The sequence below is a fragment of the Chelon labrosus genome, assembly GCF_963514085.1.
Source record: "Chelon labrosus genome assembly, chromosome: 14".
Taxonomy (NCBI): domain Eukaryota; kingdom Metazoa; phylum Chordata; class Actinopteri; order Mugiliformes; family Mugilidae; genus Chelon; species Chelon labrosus.
Genome location: NC_140347.1, coordinates 24635726 through 24657243, shown reverse-complemented (window position 1 = coordinate 24657243; position 21518 = coordinate 24635726). Strand labels below are relative to the sequence as shown.

The 21518-nt window shown below is 41.1% G+C and overlaps 1 protein-coding gene across 1 annotated transcript in view; it reads left to right on the top strand.

Moving 5' to 3' along the window:
* Positions 1-2397: 2397 nt before the first annotated feature.
* Positions 2398-21518, top strand: part of pak5 (p21 protein (Cdc42/Rac)-activated kinase 5) — a 69668-nt gene continuing 50547 nt past the window's right edge. The window contains exon 1 of the mRNA XM_084559839.1: positions 2398-2489. The gene's annotated coding sequence lies outside the window, so the exon portion shown is untranslated. The remainder of the gene's footprint in view (positions 2490-21518) is intronic.

Here is a 21518-nt window from a genome sequence, read left to right as displayed (position 1 = left end):
GAAGGATAGATGTGGCTGTCCATAAAGCCCATAATAAGTGTTGCTTAGCCTGGAATAGTCCCGAGCTCAAGGGGTGTTCCCACTGCTCAGAGACCAGGCTCACATTTCCCAATGGGATTTATGGGTGGCAGGGAGGCTGCATGGGAGACAGAGCAGGCAAGGGCAGTATAATCAAAAGAGGACAAATCAGTGGGGCAAGGGAGAAGGTAATATTGAGGAAGAGTGTGTACGTTTTAAAAGTTATTTTTGCAAGCATGGATCTACAGTACAGTGGTTTGACATATGTAGCACATATGTATAGTGAGAGAAGGAATGCACTTCTCATACATTCTATGCATTCTCCACCTGTATGACCTGCTGGTAAAAAATATCAGCCAATCACGCAGTGTTGAACTTCATCTAGCTCTTGAGCCAAAGGAAAAGAACCACGTATAATAACAACTCCTTCACTGATCCCAGTGTTTAACAACACAGGGACTTGTTGGCCACCTCATCCGTTTTCCTCCTCAGTTAAAAAGGACACATCAGACATTAAGGACACAAACCGACTGGTGCCCTTCCACATTTACTCACTGTCTGGGGAAGAGCCCTGCGCCACAAACAGCATGCCAGAAACCAAGATGGGAGATCAATGAGGGCTGTGACACTGTGGGAACTGGCAGAGGCTGTCACAGTCTCCTCAAAGCTCTAGGACTGCAGCCTGTGTCTACCGTCACTTGAGAAACACTTGTCTAGGATATGTTTATCAGCTGCTGAAAATGACACAACTTTTAAATCTGAGATAACAGTTATTTAAGAATTAAGACTTACAACAAAGAAATATTTAGAATGCTTTGTTACTCATTTATTTCAGTTTTGCCAAATCTGTGTAAGATCTATATTTAACACATTAAGAATGGGAGACATGTAAGAAAACTTGAAGTTATCACAAAACAAATCTGGGGCCAGGCACTTCTACATTTTGCAAAGAGACTGGAAGCCAGTGTATTTAAATAACTGAAATTGTCATAATGCATTCATTTATCAGCCCTACCCAATTCTGTCTGGGAGTGTTTTAAGATAAAGATGTCCAAAGTTGTTTGTGGCTTTCAACTTTTGTCTTCTGATGTGCCTCATTAGCATTAGTTGGGTATCAACCATTTAACATTCAGAACATTTAAAAAATTTATGTGTTCCTTTTTGCTGGTTTATCATGTATGCATTACTAATGAGCATATTTTCACTAGGTATTTATTGTTAGCATTTTTGCATTAAATACAACTCTCATTTTCCTTTATCAGTTACTCCTTTGCCTCACTATTCAGCTACATTTCTCTTATGTTTATCTATTACTATTAGCCGCTTTTCAACATTATCCATCAGCTAAAAGTAATGTTGAGCCTATTCTTGTGGGCCATCTAGGTTATTAGCTATGTACTTAATCTATTTATTAGTTATATCAATCATTTATCAATTTAAGCGAAACGTTTCAACCATTTACATTACTTTAAGCTAACTTTCAATCATGTACACTACTTTAAGCTAACTACTTCAATCATTTGTCATTATTTTAAACTGTTTCAACCATTTATATTACTTTAAGCTAACTATTTCTACAATTTGTCATTACTTTAAGCTCAACCGTTTATATTACTTTAATCTAAATTTCAACCATATAGGCTACTACTTTAAGCAAACTATTTGTCATTACTTTCAGCTAACTATTTCTACATTTGTCATTACTTTAAGCTAACTATTTCTACATTTGTCATTACTTTAAGCTACTATTTCAACTATTTGTCATTAAGCTATTTCTACCAGTTGTCATTACTTTAAGCTATTTCAACCAATTGCATTTAAGCTATTGCCTAACTATTTCAACTAAATATTTTAAGCATTTAGCTACTTTAAGCCTAATATTTCAACAGTTTATGATTACGATAAGCTAGCGATCATTTGTCATTACTTTAAGCTAAATATTCCAATCATTTATCATTACTTTAAGCTAGCTAACTATTTCAACCAACCATTTATCATGACTTTAAGCTAACAGTTCATTTATCCATTACTTTAAGCTGTTTCCACCATTTATCATTGGTTATTAAGGCAACATTTACTGTAAACCAGGCTCCCCAAGCAACTAAAGCAGTTGTATGACGGACAGTGCTTTATTGTAAATGTGTGTGTGGGTCTGGTTGAGGTGCACTGTACACCGACGTGACTGGTTGAGGTGCACAGTACACCGACGTGACTGGAAGTTGTCCCTTCTCTGCTGCACAGGTGCTCTACATATCCAGAACGCTCTCCGCCCTCTCCGCCGCCACGAACTGCGCTCATTCGCTCTCCTCAACAGCCCGGATGTAGCGCACAGGACCGCACAGTCCTCCACTTAGTGATAATAACATGGCGCTGGCAGACACATAACGGTGCCCACCATACTACCAATATCCACAATAGCAGACCAAAATAAGCCGCGGGACATGTGAGCTCTTCGACCCCGAGACAAGCAGGTAGGTGCGGAACGTTTTACTCGAAAGACGCGCTTTGACGATGCGATTTGGCGAAAATGTGGCTGCTGCCTCTTCTTGCAGGGGGGTAAAAAAAAAAAAAAAAAAAAAAAAAAAAAGCCGCCGTAGCTAGGCGAAATGCTCGTCTGAGGGTTTACTTTGTGTCTCTAGCTTTCTGTCCGAGGGTTTAATGCCTCACGCTGAAACAGCACTGTCATTCGGGGCAGGTTCGTGTCGCTGCTTACGATGCATCCGTGCAGAAATAAATCTGTCATTTTGTAGTGCATGTGTTGTCATGGCTGTCAGGCTCTCCGTGCGTCGACCGCTGTCCTTGGTATTGAACTGGGTGGGCATCACACCTTATGCATCTTGCAAACAGATTCCGAAGGCCTGTGCGTGCCTTATTTCTTTCAGTTCTGTCATTGTTGCTTAATCGAGGAGGTTTTGTTGTCAGTGGCTGGAGGTCGAAGGGAAAAAAAAAAAAAAACATGAATGTGATGCATCTTCAGCCGTACAGGGGCTCTCAGTGTGTGTGTGCTTCTCAGTGGTGAGTTAACAGCCTTTTAACTCTCACGCTGCTACATTTCTTCACTGTTACCGTGACAGCATCCCTTCTTATTGTAGCACTACTGTATTCCCTCCACTGTATGACAGTGATGATGACAGTGCAGGACGGGTATTTGCTTCCTTGCAGCCAGCCAGAGTTGGAGTGTGCTCGGGCTAATGTAGGCCAGGTGAGGGCTGGAACAGATGGCTTGTTTTCAACTTGAGAGTGGCTTTCGGATTAGAATGTGTAGACGAAAATTAAAAGTGGTGGCTTGGCCGTCTGAGCTGGGGTTCCCCTCCTAAGCTCATAATCGCCCTAACAGCAACACTCTATTAATAGGGGTAATAATAACATGTTGTACAAAACCTCTAATGCTGACTATGTTTTGTCCTAGAACAGGGGACATATACCGGTGGTGGTGGTTAATAAAGTTCAGCCTCCATGATTTGGAGGTGCAGTGGATGTGGGTTGCAGATTATCTTTGTTTTGTCACTGATACATATAAAGGATGCAACTAGCCGGTGATCAGGGTAGTGTTAACAGCTTGAGTTGGTGCATTTGTGTAGATTAATGGATTATCGTAGCAGGAAATTACTCTGCAATTATGTTGAAAGTTTTTTTTTTTTTTACTGCTGAAGATTTGCTGCTTTCTTTGTGGTTGTAACTAAACGTTTATGGGTTTTAGATGGTTGGTTGTACAAATCCTATGGCTTCGGAGGTCATAGTCAGTCATGTTGTGTGGTACGGGGGAACCATGATGGGCATTTTTCCTTTTCTTTTCCTACATTTTATTGACAAATCATTCATTATGTGCTAGATAATCTTATCAATGATAGTTTTCCAACATTTGGCATTTACTCCCCTCCTAAATCAATTGCAATAAGGCAGCAGATTGTACATCAAGGCTGGCCCTGCCAAAACATAGTTGCCATTTATCTGCACATTAATTCATAGTGAATGTAATCATTAATTTAAGTCTGATAAACAAGGAGGAAGTTACAGTGCAGTTAGCCTGCCGTAGCTAGACTCAACCTTTATCATAATATGAGTCCGGTAACATGGCCATTTGGATTTCATTATGGGTCAGTTTCAACCAGTACAGAGAAGAAAATAAATCTGCACGCAATTTGAGAGCCCTACAACCAATCAGAGCCATCGTGTTTAAAAAAAAAAAATCAGCTCCATGCTGCTCAGATTATGTGTATGACAACTATTGCTGTTACTTTGTTACTCTGCCCATCACCACACAAAATGATTTGATTAGTCAGAGCATAATCAGTTCCCAACAGAGTGACTCCAGGCCAAGTTTGTTGGATGGGGACGTTAGTTTCCTTTCAGGCTACAGTGCAATTGTACTATATAGAATAATAAGAAATAACATATCCCATGTTAAGAAAAAAATCTAATTTTCTATTGGGTCATGGTGCATTTTGATACCAGCTACCTACCCTCCCCTGCACGCTAATGGCCACTATTTGAGTCCCCATTCATCCAGTTTTTCATTTCAGGCTGTCTGTTACAAATGTGACTTCAAATTAAATCTGAGTAGTAATATTCTCAGACTTGACAAAACTCCTCCAGAACCAAAGTAGACATTCTCTCTCTATACGTACACCGATCTAAATGTGTAAAACTGATGGACTACCTCTTTAAATATCAACCTCTCCAGTCCTCTTGTCCAGATCACACATCAAGGTGAGATTAATGTTGCTCTTTGTTTGTCCTTTAGAGATGATGCTGTGTGTTATTTTAAAATCGGAAGACACTTAGGAGCTGAGTCAATGTGTTGGTCCATGTGCGCTTGCTTGCACACTCCCTGGTTATCCACTCTGTAATGTATTCAGTGCCAGCACCGAGCACAACAGCTTTACATAATGATCAAAGCTTGAGGGATGCCAGAGCATGGCTTCAGCCTGCAGTAATAATAATAATAACCTTTGAAGTTATCACAATCCCACAACCTCATTCCCCCTCTCTCTTTCTGTTTCTCGTTCTCTCCCTGTCTCGCTCGCACACACCCACACTTGCACGGACCCACTCGAAGGTCCTCTTCTCTTTAATGTTTCTGGATACGAGGTGAGCACTTAAAAGAGGATAGCGATAATGAACACATGACTAACTATTTTAGTCCCTGTGGCTGTGCATTAGACTGCTCTTGCTGTCTATGAGGAGACAGGCTTCGTTGCTTGCACAAATTGTCGATTACGTAAGAGTCCGAGTTGTACATTGAATAAAGTGGCCAGAACAAGACAATCTAGCTCTCCTTTGCTATCCACGCTGAAGTACGTCCTCTGTGCTGCTGCTGTTTCCTCAACCTTCAAGGCTGACCTCATGTGTCACTGGCCCGCATCTCTGTTTTCTCTCCCTGTGGTTAAATAGTGTTTGAAATGCAAGGGTGGGAACGTGTTATCTGTAATTGAAGAGTTGGATTCAGCCCTCTATTTACGTGGGAACCTCTTGAAAGACTCATTGGCTATTTTACCCAGTGTCTGGCAGACTCGTGCTGGTCGATCTTCCTAATCAAGAAGCAGAGTCAAGAAGCATGCAAACAAGGTTTAGATAGAGAGGGGAGATGAAGAGAGTAAAAGAGAGGGGAGGAGGAAGGCGGAATAGATGAGACAAAAGAAGAACGGATATGGGAGGAGAGCAAACGAAGGGGAGCAAAGAAAAGGTTGGCCATGGATAAGGTGTGAAAAAGATGTAGAGACACCAGAGGTGGTGGTCTAAGGCCACGTCCACACGTACGAAAACGATCTTTTCCCCCTCCGTTTTCCCTGGCATCGTTTCAAGAATATCTGCGTCCACACGGATCCGTTTCAACACGACTGAAAACGCTACTTCATAATCCAGGCCTATAGGTGGCGCTGTTTCAGTTTCAGAAATTCACCAAAAACGGAGAGGAAGAGGCGGAGCATGCGCATAAAGCTTGAGCGCTGTTTACAAATCGGCGTTAGAAGAAACCAAACTCAAGGAGAAATGATATTTTGCCCTAGTAACCATAATAGGCTCAATATCTTCTCCAGCAGGAAGATATTGATATGTAGTCCGCCATTGTTGTTGATGTTGTTATGAGACGTCTCGCGGGATATAAGAGGTGGAAGGCTGCTCGAGGGGTGTGGCGATGACATCATTGAAACGCACTTCTCAGTTTTTCCCTGTCCACACGAAAACGCAAGAGGTGCGTTTGCGAAGTGCGTTTTAGGGCAATGCGTTTACAGGATTCGTGTGGACGATCGGCCAAAACGATGCAAAACATCTGTGTTTAGACCAAAAAGCGTCTCCGTGTGGACGGCCCCTAACTGGAAATGGAGTGTCATTGCTATGGGGTGGGGGTGTCTGGTCTGGTCTAGGTGGGTGCTACATGTCTAAGTAACATCCACATTAATGCCAGGTCCAAAAGTTTCCCAGCAGAACATTGAACTGTCACAAGATGGTCAATGTTATTGCCTTCTCCCGTCAGTGGTCATAATGTTATGCCTGATTGTTGTATATATACACACATATACATATATGTTCTCTTCATTTATTGCATCCAAGTGAGCACACTTCAAGGCACCCAGTGAGCAGTTTGAGGCTTGTAGGTGCTTGCTCAAGGCGCCTCAGCCATGGACGTAGAAGGTATCGAACCAGTCCCCTCACTGTCCCAAAGCTGTTTCTCTTACCACTATTCCACAGTTCTTAAAAGGCATAGTGAAAGGGGTAGGTTCCCTCAGTACTGTCTCTTCTGTTCATTTCATCTGCAGCCTAGCAGTCCAAGCCAGCATGCCAAAGTCATCTTCAGATGTCAGCACTTTTGTCCCAGGTTATTACATTTTGCTGTTTGTGTCCCAGGATTAAAAATAAGGAATAAAAGCTTCCCTTGTGTTTTCTGCATGACTTGGTATGTCGGTAACAAAACAGGGTTTGTGTGCGAGAGCGGGAAGACAGAGGGAGAGATTGAGCGTATGAAAGAGACATTATGACAGAGGAAGAGACATGAACATAAGCACTTGAGAGAGAGAGAGCGATATAGGCAGAAGCTGTGTAGGCGTGTGTGTATATGTGTGTGCGGATAAAGGTTAGATGTTGGCGTCTTAATTCCACTATGCCGCTCTTTACATGTCACTTATGAAAATAAATGGCGCGGGTGTTGTGTCGTGCCTTTATAATGTGATTTGTAGAATAAACCCATGTTGTACAGCGGTGGTGAAATTACAGTTAAACTTTACAAATCACAGTAGATATGTACAGCATCTGGTGTTATCTGACATGCAGAAACCTGATGACTGGGATGGACAACATGGATGTAAATGTTGTGCCGACTGTTATTAGGGCTGTTATACGTGTGTCTTTTCTCTGCATGAAAACACACATAAAGAATGAGTTAACCTAGATGCTCCTATAAACCACCATAACCTACATCCTCTACAGTTTTCTCAGTCTAAGCTCAATGAGCCTGTTCTACTTCTTTCCCAATTCGTCTCTTCTCCGATGCTGGAGATGCCTGACTGTGCTGGATGTGTGTGGATGTGTGTGCTGGTCATGGGGCTAAGGCATCAGAGGGCACTGATGAAGAAGGAAGCCTCGTGAAGCTTGAATACCCAATGATGCCCCCGGGCCTCTGAATGCTGCATCTGCCTCTTCTGCTGCCCAACGCAGTGCTGGCCCTTGCAGCTCTGTCATCCACCCTCCAGGCTAAGGGAGTTGCATTATTTCTGTGCAAGTGTGTGTGGTGAATTTGTGAAGCGTTACCATGCTTTAGCTTCCCTGTACTTTAGCAAAGGGTGGTTGATTCTACGAGGTTCTAAATGTGCGATAAGTCTTTTGCACGTGTGTGTTTACATTTCAAGCTTTGTCTGTGTGTTTACTAGTACTAGCTGCGGTAACCAGTTGGAGACTAATTCCAATGTAATCGCTATTAAAGCGATACCTGTTTAGAATGGGCGGTCTCCGAAAGCCAGTTCCTGTGTCTGCACCCTTCCCTCAAAGCGCTTTTTGAAACTGTGCTTTAGGGCCAAGAGTTAGCAAAGCATCCTCATCTGTGTGGATGCAAAACAAAACTGGAGTCAATTATTTGTTTCATGTGAATTGTGTTTTTAAAGGCATATTCTGACCCTTTTGGGATTAACACATAAAGAGGCAGATAAGGAGTACCTGTTACACCTGTAAAACAAAGACTGTTTTGCTTTTGGTGATGTATGGTGGCATATAAACTTTTAAAGCTCCCTAAATGTCTTGTGTGTGTAATTTGTATGTGTAAAAATTTTTACGTGGCCTTTACATGTAAGACAGTTTATTAGCCACAACGGGACTTCCGGTGACTTCTGTAATCTTGTCATTACCATGAGGTTTTTAGGCAAAGAGTGGTATTGATCTTCTCATCTATCTCTGAGCAACAAAGCAAATAAGTACATTTTCCATGACCTCAAAACTCTTCCTTTACAGGAATTGTTACCGAAATCTAATTATTCTGAAATTATGTTTTAAGGCAGTGTATAGACCTTAGTCAACACAAAAGCTTCAATCTACTTTATTACATCCCTGTTGCTCAACTTAATTTTGACTTAATCCACTTTTTTTCACGTCGATCTTTTGAGTATAATCTTCACATAGACCTGCTTTTATTGTCCCTTTAAAGGCTGTTTTACTGCGTTGTTACAAGTCCCATTAAAAACCAAAAGTTGGATAGCAGACCTCACATAACACAACTCATATCCTGAAGCAGCAGCAGCAGCAGCAGTTGGTCTTATCCACAGCTAAATGCTTTTGGCAGTCCTTTGCACGCTTTGTCTATGACATCTCTCTCTCTATAATTACCTACTTCTTTTGTTACTCCTGGCAGTATTTTTTTTTTACCTATCTTAAACACTGTAAGCTTGCAGATGTGCCCCAGACTTCTGCAAAACATTGTGAGAGTGCATTAGCACCTCATTACATTTGAAGAGGAAAAAAGCCAAATTTTCAGGGACAACTGCAGCACACAGACTATGGCTTTACGCTCAGTTGTGTGATTGCAGCCTGTAATCTATTTATTAGTTTAGCTTTGTTGGAAGTTGCTGTTTTTTAGTGTATTTTCTTATGTTTCAGTATGTTATTTACACTGCACACTGTAGTAGTGCACTAGTGAATGGACAAGGCTCCCACTAAACTGAGTTTCTGACACACAATCCCTTTTTATGAATACAACCTCCTGCTGCCAAAAATAATTGATCAAAGAATTTTCTACATCACGACTTGATTTATGTTTTTTTTTTTAAGTAATTGAGTTGTCAAGCAGTGAGGATGGTTTTGGGGTCCTCTTACTTACTGAAAGTAGGAAAAAGAAAAAGAAGTCTTTGGGTCCAGACAGTTTTGAGAAGATGTCAAGAGCAATGACAGTTTCATCTCCTGATAAAGGAGCTTCTGAATTATCCCAATCTTCTCCATATGTCAGGACAGCCCATCGCTAGCAATACAGGAACAACATGTTAAATGAAGACAACCAATTAACGTGATTGGATTGATCCTGAATAGTAGCTGGTGGTTTCTAAAATATGACTGATTGACAATTGTTTCGGAGTCGCCGTGCAAATGTGGTTGACACAACATAAGATTGGATTTATGTTTAAGCCTGAGACAATTTTGGATGATTGATACGGGCGTAAAGGGCAAACTCCCTAATCAAGGCTATTGATGTAGTGCTTTTCTACCCATGTCAAACCAATGAGAATCTGGCCAGACAAGAACGTATTGACCCAACAATCCACCAGTCAACAGCGAGACCACAGCCCTAATTCTTACATACATGCCTCATTGTGGTGTATTAAGGAGGCGTGCCAATCGTGTTTTACTGAAGAATTTGACTTTGAAATGCAAGTGCAACTGCAGACTCACTCATCTGATTTCATCCCACTCAGTGATCATAGGGGAATGGAAGATGAAGCAAAGGGAACAAACAGAGTAAAGTATCCTGACAGGATCCTTGGAGCCACTCAATATTCTCCATCATCTTGCCAGTCTGTATAGCTTTCATAACAGTTGTCAGCAAGCGCTAACTGTTTTGTTCTGTGATTTGAGATCAGTCAGGTGGAATTTCATCAAAGCAGACTTGAATAAGGACATTCATTATGGCTCAGCTTGAGTCATTACCAACGCCCAGCTCCCACACCCCCATGGGGAGATTTCAAAGGAAACGGAGAGGTTGAAGATGCAGGCTGCTATCGCACTGAGGCTTACATCATAGCATCCTCTTCATATCCACTCTGTATCCACCATCTGGGAGGTAATTATGAGACAACGTGCAACAGTGGCTCAGTCTGACCATTGTGCATTTGAACAAGTTCAGTCCTACCGTTGAACTTGATGAACTGCACAGATGTGATAGTGTGGAGCAAAAGGCAGTTGATGTTACATAAAGAAAACACTGGAAATAAAGAGCATCGTTCTTTTATTGCAGAGTAAATATAGTCAATGGTGCCATTTAATATGCAATGGAAAAAAAATGTCTCTTTCTTGCACAATGCCCACCTGAATGTTTTCACTTTTATCATTAAAAGAGAAAAGACTTCCTGGAGGAAGAGTAAAACCGTTTTGGCATCTCAGACACCAAGTTAGGCTTCTCTACAGCAAATGGGCAGGACTCCTTACGTTGAAAACATCCAGGGCAGTGTATGTGCTGCTCGTGCTAAACCATAATTGGACTTTTGTTGTTCAAGGAAGATATATGTCAACAGGAATACAGACTGAAAATGCTATGGTCTAATTTAAAGCAACATAGCACATAGTTAGTCAAATCCATTGCTAGGACAGGACGCTGACAGAGAATTGCTCTCCCATTGACCAGAAAGTGCTTGGAATCCTATTTGTCCTGACCAAATGAGTGAAATCCATTCAATCAGCATTGCACAAGACAAATAGCGTCCTGTTGTTAAGCTAATTATACAGAATAGATTACTTTCTGATTGGACGTAGTCAGTTGACAATGATTTATATGAGGCAAGACAATCTAATCTGTCTCAACATTTGGTTTGTGGCTCTATAAAAATTGACTCCATTCAGTTCCCACAGTCACTTTTGCAGTCAGGATTCCTGCCATGCTTTTGGTCGACACAGTGGATGTGTTCACATGTCAGCTTGTTTTACAGGACAACTGTGTTGAAACAGTATTAATATTGGTATGCTGGATGAGGGATTCTGTGACTCGTGGTGATCTCTTGCACTTCTTTTCTCGCCATCTGCTCTTCTTCTTCACCCTTCTTTTTGACTGTGAAGAATGTTGTTTCTCATCCCTCGTCAGTCAAAAGCAGCAACCCGGACCTAAATTTAGTACGGCTTGGAAACTTGACCATCACATAGATTAGTGTCTGCGATGTGAAGTCTTAACGTGGCCCTGAGCCAGAAAACCCAACATAATTTTGGGGATGGCATGAAAAATTCTCTCATTAGACTCTCACATCATCTTTTGTGCCTGTGTGCGTTGCGTTTAGTGATCGCTGCATGAGACACGAGAGGGCCTACTGTATGTGTGCATGACTGAATGCATATGCACTCGCATGAATACTCACATAGCACAAAAGTGCACACTGTGAGGCGGGCATCTAATGACGTAGCATAAGACGGAGCGCACAGATGCACTAGCTGAATAGATTAAAGCATTGGTCCAATGGCACAGCTGTGCTCTCTTTGATGCCTGGCCACGAAACTGCAGGAAATGACAACAAAGGGGGATGCAAATACATAGCTGATATTTAAAAAAGGGATCCACTCTGTCGTTTATAGTATGATAATGCTGTGTAACTTGTCACAGCAGCTGCAGTTAAATGCTCTTCAAGTGTGCCTATTAGACTGATTGATATACTTTATACTCTTTGTGGAGCAGCATTACAACACTATATGAAATCTTGAACCATTTATTTTTATGCTGACCAACTATTCAAGCTATCATTCCCTTTAGTATTCTGCATTCTTGTCTACTCTTGTTCCATTCCAAAGCCAGACTTTTAATTGTATGCAGTTATACCGACTGGGCATAACATTATGACCCCCTTCCTAATATAGTGTAGGTCTCTCTTGTGCTTCCAAAACAGTTCTGATTCATCAGAGAATGGACTAGGGCCTTCTGGGGGTGTCCTGTAGTGTCTGGCAACAGAATGTTGTCAGTGGGGGTCTTATGGTGCTATGAGTTGAAGAGAGGGTCCTCTGTGGATCAGGCTTGTTCCATTGCATCCTACAGATACTTTGGGATCTTGTGAATTTGGAGGCCAGGTCAACACCTGGTGCTGTTCTTCATGTTTTTTGAGTTGTTCCTAAACTGTTTTTGTGCATCCTGCTGGGGATGGCTGGTCCCATCAGTGTCATTGCTATGGGGTGGGGGTGCCTGGTCTGGTCTAGGTGGGTGCTACATGTCTAAGTAACATCCACATGAATGCCAGGTCCAAACGTTTCCGAGCAGAACATTGAATTGTCACACAATAGTCAATGTTATTCACTTCTCCTGTCTGTGGTTTTAATGTTGTGGCTGATCGGTGTATATTCTCATGCATTGTGACTGACTTTCTAATCTGTGAGTGTGAAAAGATGCAAATATCTGCATCATGTAGGCCTGTTGGCTGTATGCACTCCACGGGGGGTTGTTCTGTTAATGCTTGCCAGGCCTTTTTTTTTCCAGAGGTGCTCCAGCAGCCTTGCATGGTTCTGATTTTAGAGCATTCACCCTGCCAGTGTAGCTCTAATTAAGCCAAGCAAGAGCTTTTTTTAAACCCCCGGTGCGTTTAAGACAACTCCTCAAGTCAGTCGTGAGATGCAGGAAAAAGAGGAATTGGAGGAGGAGGGAGCTACATGCCGCTGAAATATAAATGGGCTGCACATCTTTGTTTTACTGCAACAGAGCAAACAAAATGGTGGACCCCTTTAATGGCAACAGTTAGATTTCTATGTAGTTACCAGTTGTTTTGCCGCCCATGCGTTCCACATTGTCTTCTAAAGATAACGTGACCTCCTTCACCTAAACAGCCAGCAGCAGAAACTAGGTCCTCCACCTTTTTCAGCCCTGTAAGCACCTGTCTCATCTCTTGTGTAACGCTCCAGGAAAAAGGCAGTTCTCCTGATTGTGCAGTTATGCGGCATGCTCCAATACATTATGAACTATTTGGCTTTGTTTTTTTTTACTCTGTCATTCTATTATCCTCTCAGCTAAGCCTCTTCATTTCCTTTGCCTCGGACGTCTGTGCCACTGTACATTTCCCTCCATGTAATTTATCCATCTGCAGAAATGGATCATGCACGAGTGTGTGTATTTATATATGTGTGTGTTTGTGCACTGAGTAATAGGAAACGTTGTGTTTAAGGGTGATGATTACTCTGGCTCATGTGGTTTACAAGCAGACAAGGTAATGATGACTGGTACTTTCTCTGCTATCTCCAGTCAATCCTCCTGAAGTAAGTGAGTGTGCGAACGTGTCTGCGTGCTGATTAGTAGGAAATGGACCTGTAAGCTTGGGGGTATTGCTTTACGTGTTCATGAACAACATTGTCTCTGAATGACAATGAATCGCAACGGTCATTTAGTAGCTCTTGTGGAGCTTTGAGTCTTCTCGTTTCCAATCTGCAATTATTGATATTACTGATTGAAAGGACCAAGGTCTTATGCAGCTAACTAATTATACACATGTTGACCTTTAATTGGTTGAAAACGCTGTCTCAAGCTGTCTTTCCCTCTTAGGGAACTCATCAATAAATGCAACCTTAGCTCCACAAACTACTATGGCTGTTAATGATATCTTCCTTGGTCTTAGAAGTAAATTGCCTCTTGTAGCACTTATGCTACAGCCCTGGTTGAAAACCAAAGTTTGACTTGACTGATCAAGGATCTCTTTGTGCCATTAGTTAATCTAATCTGTCATACTTCAGTTGGGTTCAGTAAGTCTTGAGTTGGTTTGATATTGATATGAAATATAACTACATTCCTATTAGCTTTTTTTTTTGACAGACTGCCCTTGAAAAAAATAGACATGATGGCTGCTGCATCTCACTTTGATCATGCCAGTCACCGTCTCTTTCAGCACATGTGTGCGACGCGTGTGTGGTTGTGCTACAGTGTATTTATAGCCTTATTATATTGAACTGTGTGATGATCATGTTCATTTGTAATCTACAATCCTGTCTGTGTAAACCATGCAATTTACTTTGCAGTCACATACTGTGTAATCGAGACTCTAAAGCAAAACCCTTTAATGAAATGATACTTTTAATGACTTGATAAGACACAATTAGAGCAAAGTAAAGACAGAAAAACTAAATAAGAGAAATAGACGGAGGACAATGTTCTTAGTTTAACTCTGTGTTGTCAGAGACCAAGAACATACCCAGTCTCACTTGAGTTGTACGTCTGATTGTAACAGGCTGTAACAGTATTATCTGCTCCTACTATTTGTCCTGGAATACCATGATTAAAGCCAGGGTAGTGTATTCCTTTTACACTTTTGTACCAAGAAGCAAGGTTTGCATTGGCCATGGACACATTTTCAACAGAAAAGGAGTGCTTTAGTTTCAGTCTGACATCATTTTGCAGCGTAAGCACCAAGTAGTGACCCAATTGTCACTACCTGTGCGTTTTTGGCTTGTGACCCTTTAATGCAAAATAAGCAAAAGGAAGTTTTAAAATTGAGAGTATTTTATGGAGAAGAATTGTATCTTTACTGCTCCTGGTTAACATCGTGTGTCACATTAGATTTATCTGGCTACCCCTTTGGTGTAGTTTGGAAACCACTGCCACCGACTCACTGGAATCTGGTCACATACCATCTTGCTGGAGGCGTGCTGGGGGCAGGGATCAGTGCTTATACGGGGTGCGCATATCTGCGGCTTTTCCGTGGATCTTAGGCCTGAGAACAGACGCACACATTTATGTACACACTCACATCTCGACACACAGTGGTCTTAATCCCAGCACGTTATCAGCAAGCATCAGCGTGTGAAGTCATGTGGACTGGTATGAGTCTGTGGCTGAGCCTCCAACGCTGCGCAGCTGAGATCCGCTGATGAGAGCATCTCCACTGGACGCATGTCATCCTTTCACACCCCGACCCACTACTGCCTGACGGCCCACATTAGCTCAGATGCTATTTGGTGGAAAGAAAAGACAGGTTATATTTGGCGTTACATGTAGTCAAGAGACTCTATTGTCAGGAGACCAGCCTAAATTACGATGTAGCCAAAATTGTCCTCACCACTCTGCTACTGCAGTACTCCGGTGTTGTTTCCTAGCTTCCCAAATGCAAAAAGACACTTTGTTAAGTCCTCTATTGACTAGATACATCATTTTTTTTTATCCTCAGATGTTTCTTTCAGCTTGTATTGAACTTCATTTCAGTGAAGTAAACCAGAAAAATATCCGTATTGATTTGTCATTTGGATATTTATGGAGCGGTAAAGGATTTGTCCCACTCTGTTACTCAGCTGCATCTATTCAGTCTTTCAGTGTTGTTTTGATTTTAATTATTCAACACGAGATACAATAGATTAAGCTCAACCCTTTGTCTCCAGTTGTTTGGTTTTCTGGAACATGACTACATGGAACACTACAAACTAGCAAAGTAGCACCGACCACTTTATAAATTTAACCACTGGCCTCTGTGTTGATTACCTAACGGACCTTAACTTTTTTAAGTATTCATCAGTAACGTTTTCACACAAACACATTTGGTATCAATAAGTCTGTCAGCCTGCACAGCTGCCTTGAAGTACCTACACAAAGTGAATGTGCATTAACAGAAAAATTCAAGGGACAAAAGCTCTTTTAGAATAAAGTGAGGCTGCTGAAATGAAAGGGAATATTTCAAAGACAAAAATAAAGCGAACATCGGCATTATCTTTCCGAGATGAAAGGAGTCATTCAGATGTGACTTACTGACTGCTGCTGAAACTGGTGCACATTTTTGGACTGGTTTGATTGTTAGTAGTAGCGTATATTGATCAACTACTGTTTTAGAGTTGGTGTATGATACCTTTAAGTAGTGACTGATGCTTTTCCACTGCCACTGTTTTTCTTGGTCCTTTTTACTGTTTACTTTTGCCAACGCCAATGAAGTCTGTTACACAACATCTAGTGTAGATATTAGTTTCTCTAGGTAGTTTTGTATTTTCAGACTTACAGTGCGCTGCGTGTTTTGTTTGTATGCCAGCACCGAAGAAGTATATTACAGAATCCAATATTATTTGATACAGTGCAGTTTATTCAGATTGCAGATCGAGCCTTTGGGGAACATTGTTTGTGACACCAGTGAGTGAAACCAATGAGCATTGACTATTTGTCCATAAATGGCACTGGGCCTTGTTTTCATACAGCTCGTTTCTTCTCTTGTGGTAGTCAGTGAGATGTAGGTCAACATTTTTAGGGTGCTGAGCAATGTTCACTGCCATCACAACAGCTGCTGAGGCACAGAAAAAAAATAATATGTGAGAGAGCATGTGGATAACTGGTCTGGCCAATTGCATTAACTTTTTGAGTTATGTGCAAAATTAACAAAAAAAAAAAATCATAAAATAGCGAATATGGGTATATTTTCTGGGGTGATGCTTTCATTCTCTGGTTTTGTCAGATCAGATCTGTGTTTCCAGACATCACCAAACTATCTGTGCGGGTTGCTGTGGTAACAATGTAGGTGTCAGTAACTAAAAGGGACTATATGAACAGTACAGAAAGCAGAGGGTACCAGAATGCAGTGACCATCAATGGGAGGCCTTCCCCAAATGTTCTTCTGTTCAGTCAGACTACCATAGATACTTTGCTTATCAGCAGCACCTGAAACGAACCCATTCTGTAAACGTGTAGCTGCCTTTTGCCTCTGAAATAAAACCCCTTTGGTAAAATGTTCTCGTGTCTTTCTGCTGTCACCTCATGACATGCAGAACGTACTTGATTGAAACCAGATAGTTCAGCCAAAGGACTACTGCTATGCTCCAAATGGGATAGAAGCTGCCTCCTCTTTTCAGTCCTGGCAAGACAGCGGTAATGTAGGTCGACAGGTATATGCTTCCATTTACCATCTGCAGCTGAAGACAAGCGGGGTGGAAGAGACAGTAGTGGGATGTAAGTATTATACATTGAATGGATTGTAGAGGGGGAGGAGAGAGGAATGATGGCAAATGATTGGTCCACTGACTATAGTGGTGGCCTGATCAATGTTTTATAAGCATCACTACTCAGTTTGTAGGTTAGACTTATCTTTCCTCTCCCATGTGTGGGCTAATGGTGGAGCTGTGAGTCACACTGGGCTGTGTTGTTGAGATAACTCCCTGTATTGTGTGTGCGACTGTGTTGTTTATTCCAGTACAATTAACCAGCAATACAATCAAGCGACATTACTTTTAATTTAGAGAGCGCAAAACCATTTAATTTATAAAATTTGAGGCTGAACAGCAATCTTGACAGATTTGTTTATGTTGCCATGGTAGCAGTTCTGCTGTTGTGTAGAGCAGAGGCAGATGTGTTTACACACGCTTTCCTGCAGGAAGATTTTATTGTTTTAACAAAAGGTTGCAAATGACTGAAGCTCATATGTAAATTGTTTTACTTAACAAATGGTTCATATCTTTGGGAAGTAGCATTCAGTCAGACTGACATTGTTGCAAAATCGAGATCATGATGTCTGACCGACCCCATTCTTTATCTTTTCTTTCGGTCCACATGTGGATGATTAAATGACCTTTTTCTCTTTAAAATGAGGTCACACTTGTGCCCCTCTGCTGCCTATGTTTGGCTCTCTGAGGATTAATAGTCATAGTAGAAGTGATGTGGTGTAAACTGGATAGTCCTCTGCTGTTATGGTGAAAATCCCAGGCTGCATCATCTGTCAAAGCTGACGTTTTCCTGGGTGTCCTTGGTTAAAATGTGATTGACTGATATGCCGTCAGTGTCATGCTCTCCAGTTCATAAACAGTTGACCTTGCCTCACTTGTACAGAGGCATAACCCCCAGTAGCGCATCCCACACAAAGACCCTGTCCTACATCTTCACAGGTCTCAGACAGAAAGTTAAGCTACCAAATGGCTGTTGAATAACTGGATTGCTTATCAGTTAACCATTGACAAGCAGGTGCAGGTGAGCGTGAATGAATGTTTATCACTTTTTGTTAGCTCTGGTAAGGTCTGCCGACCTGTCCAGGATGTACCCAGCCTCTTCCCCAATGCCAGCTAGGATAGGCTCCAACCCAAGGCAACTCTAAACAGGAAATGCTTATAGATTATTGATGATTGATATTTTCATTAGTATTATCACCTGAAAATAAGAATTGTTGCGTTTTTGTTTCATTTTGAAAGAGGCCTTTATATCTACAGAGGGTGTAGGACAGCTTGTTCTCCACCATGTTGTAACCGAAATATTTCTGCCCTTGCCAAGAGCGCGCTATAGACTGTATAAGATGGAACAACCACACTGATGTCACATTTGTTTGTGGACTACCATTTGAACCCTAGAGTTTGGTATGTGGCTGTTGCTATTATGTTATTTTTGAATTAGCATGAAGCTAATTTTCACTTAATTAACTGGCTAACTACTGCTGAAAAATCTCCTGGCAACAGTTCAGGCATATGAGCTGACAGAATCAACCACTGCTTGGTTGAAATGAAAAGCCTGCTTTTATCTACTTCAGACTTAAATCAGACTTAAAAAAAAATAATAATTTTACTGTTTCAAACATTGGGCATTTGTGTTTGGTTGATCAATCTGACACGCTGGAGTTTGCAGCACCAAAAGAGACAACAATGGTCACTGACAGGATATAGAATTTAAAATGTAGCATGATACCTAAACATTATTTCTGATATGAAAATATTATCTTCATTCTAGTTTTCTTTATGTATTATGTTATATCACTGTAAAACACACATATATGTACTTTGTCATCTGCACATTCACACTAACATCAAGGAAAAGTGATGGGTTGTTCATTTAAAACACACCATTCATACATCGCTCACATAAACATGTCTAGTGCAGCCCTGCCCAGTCAAAAGGCTGTCCTGCTGTGCACTGGCTGACTTCACAACTCCTTAACCCACATCTTTTACATCTCCGCCTTAACCATTTTCCCATAACACCGGGAGAGAAGGCTTCGTGCCGAGCTTTCAATAATAAACGATTAAGTTGAGGGTTTAACATGCTCGTGTAGATAATGGGGTGGAAAGGAGGAGGCTTTCAAAGAACAGAGTGCTTTTAGCCCAGAAAACCACCAGCAGGAAGTACATGGTTTTTAATGGCTGGGATCTGTGGGCTCTGGGCTACATTCCAAGTGACATCTGTTATATATTGGTTAATGACTTATTTCATATTAGCATAAGACCAAAATATTTTAATGCAGTGTAATACATTTATTCAGATCAACATGTACTATTATTGATATGAAACATTAGATAACAATACTGTGAGTGAAATTGATAAACATTAAATCATAAAAAAACACTTAAAGAATATGCTTTACAAAGAGATAAGTTAATCGATACTATACCCAAAAACTGGCCAGCACATCTTTCTCCAAATCTCCAATTCAGCCACAGTTTCAAATATCTGGGATGAACTCACACTCAGGCACGCTTATTTAATTGTATTGTAGACCTAACCGCGAGCTGTTATGTAGTTAGATTTACCTCGTGATGTGATGACCAAAAATCTTTAATGTTCCTGTGGCTTATTGCAATAGCGCTTTGGAGAACTGCTAAGAAACAGAAAGAAGAAACTGAGTTCAAATACAGCGTGTTGCAGAAGCTGAAGCCTCCTCTTCTTCTGTTGTTCAGGTTATTTTCTGAAAAGTGAGAACTCTGGAAGGAAGGAAGTACTATGTGATATACAATATATGACATATCCAGCCAGAATCAACTCTCTAGGGGAAAAGAAATGGCATCCGTTATTTAAACTATATACTGTGCAGTGTGTCTTAATTCAACTAGAGCTACAACCAACTGCAAATCATATTTGAGTGGGCTTTGGTTGCATACAGATAAACAGTCCTCGTGGACAGCAAAAGAGCCATAATTTCTGTCCTGTCGGCACGAAAGCTAATGTCTTGTTTGTCAAGCAAATACCTTAAGCAAAGAAGTTGTACTAGTTTTAAACTGTTAACTGAGTGTCAACCATCTGGTCATAGGCGTTGTCTCTCTCAACTCTCCCAACACCATACGGAGAGCGAAATCAAAAAGACAAGAAGAGCACAGACAAACAGCAAAGAACAGATTGAAACAACATGAACAGAGTAAGTCAATGAATCTCCTTGGAATATTTAAAGTAGTGAGGGATTTTTTTGTAAATTTTCCCCTGACATCAGCTCTACTCCACCAATCCAAGGGGTAGTGATGTTACAGGCCACCTGCAGCCTGTAACCATCAACGGGAAGTGTATAGAGGTGGTTTCAGACCTATAACTACCTGGGTCTACATCTAGATCTCAAACTGGATTGGTCGGCTAACATAGACTCAAAAGTAGACTCATAGTATACAAAAAAGGTCAGAGCCGTCTTTATGGCCATTTCTATGTCCAGCAGCTTCTGGCATATTCATATTATTATATAATTTACAAATCTTTATTTCTATGTGATGAAGCTACTGGACACTGAATTTCCCATGGGATAAATAAAGTATCTATCTAATCTAATCTAGTCTACCAAACATGTATACATACATACACCCACATATATCTGTCATGGATACTTTTTATCTGTAATCCAGATATCGACTGGAAGCCCCGAAACATGTTGACCTCAAAGGCTAAATCATTAGACAGTGGACGGTGGGTTGTCTTCACAACCCATCGTCCAATCCTCAAATCATCCAATCCTAGGAATACAGTGCCTGGAGGGTCTGGGTTAAATCTGGAGGACTGCTGAGGACAGTTAGTTAAGCACTTAATCTCAACAATGCCAATGAAATGGCTGAGAGATTGATATATAAAATGATTCAACAGGTGTTGGATTCGTTAGGGTTGTGACTCCTCTTGCCCTCGATGCTCCCTGAGAGCAAACACGGTTGAACTCAGGAGTGTAGCTAGCCAAATGAACACACTATTTGAATCCTTGATAACCACGCGCACAAGAGTGAATAGTAATAAAACCTAAATGGACACTGCTGACTCTATGACCATAAAATAAAAACACTAAGTTCTTATTGAAAAGAGAATACAGTTGCATTGTTTTACAAGAAGCCATTTTATTGTGATTACATGCTCTGTTTTCACACATTATTTGCCCTAACGTCTTGACTAATCCAAAATCATTCTCCACTTTTGCTGTGGCGTACTGGGCATCAATAGACACACACATATACACACTCAGATGCTAACATAAACAAATAGTTGTAGTATGCCTTGCGGTGTTGCCCGTCATTCTCTTTATGTCTGACTGCTTTGCAATGGCAAGTCTATGAAAAGACTGCTCTCAGTTTTAAAAAAAACAAATAAAAAAAAACAATTAGTCTCTTCATTGTGCACGTGGACGCTGTCTGCATACAGATGTTAGCCCTGGGGCACTGAAACTAACACC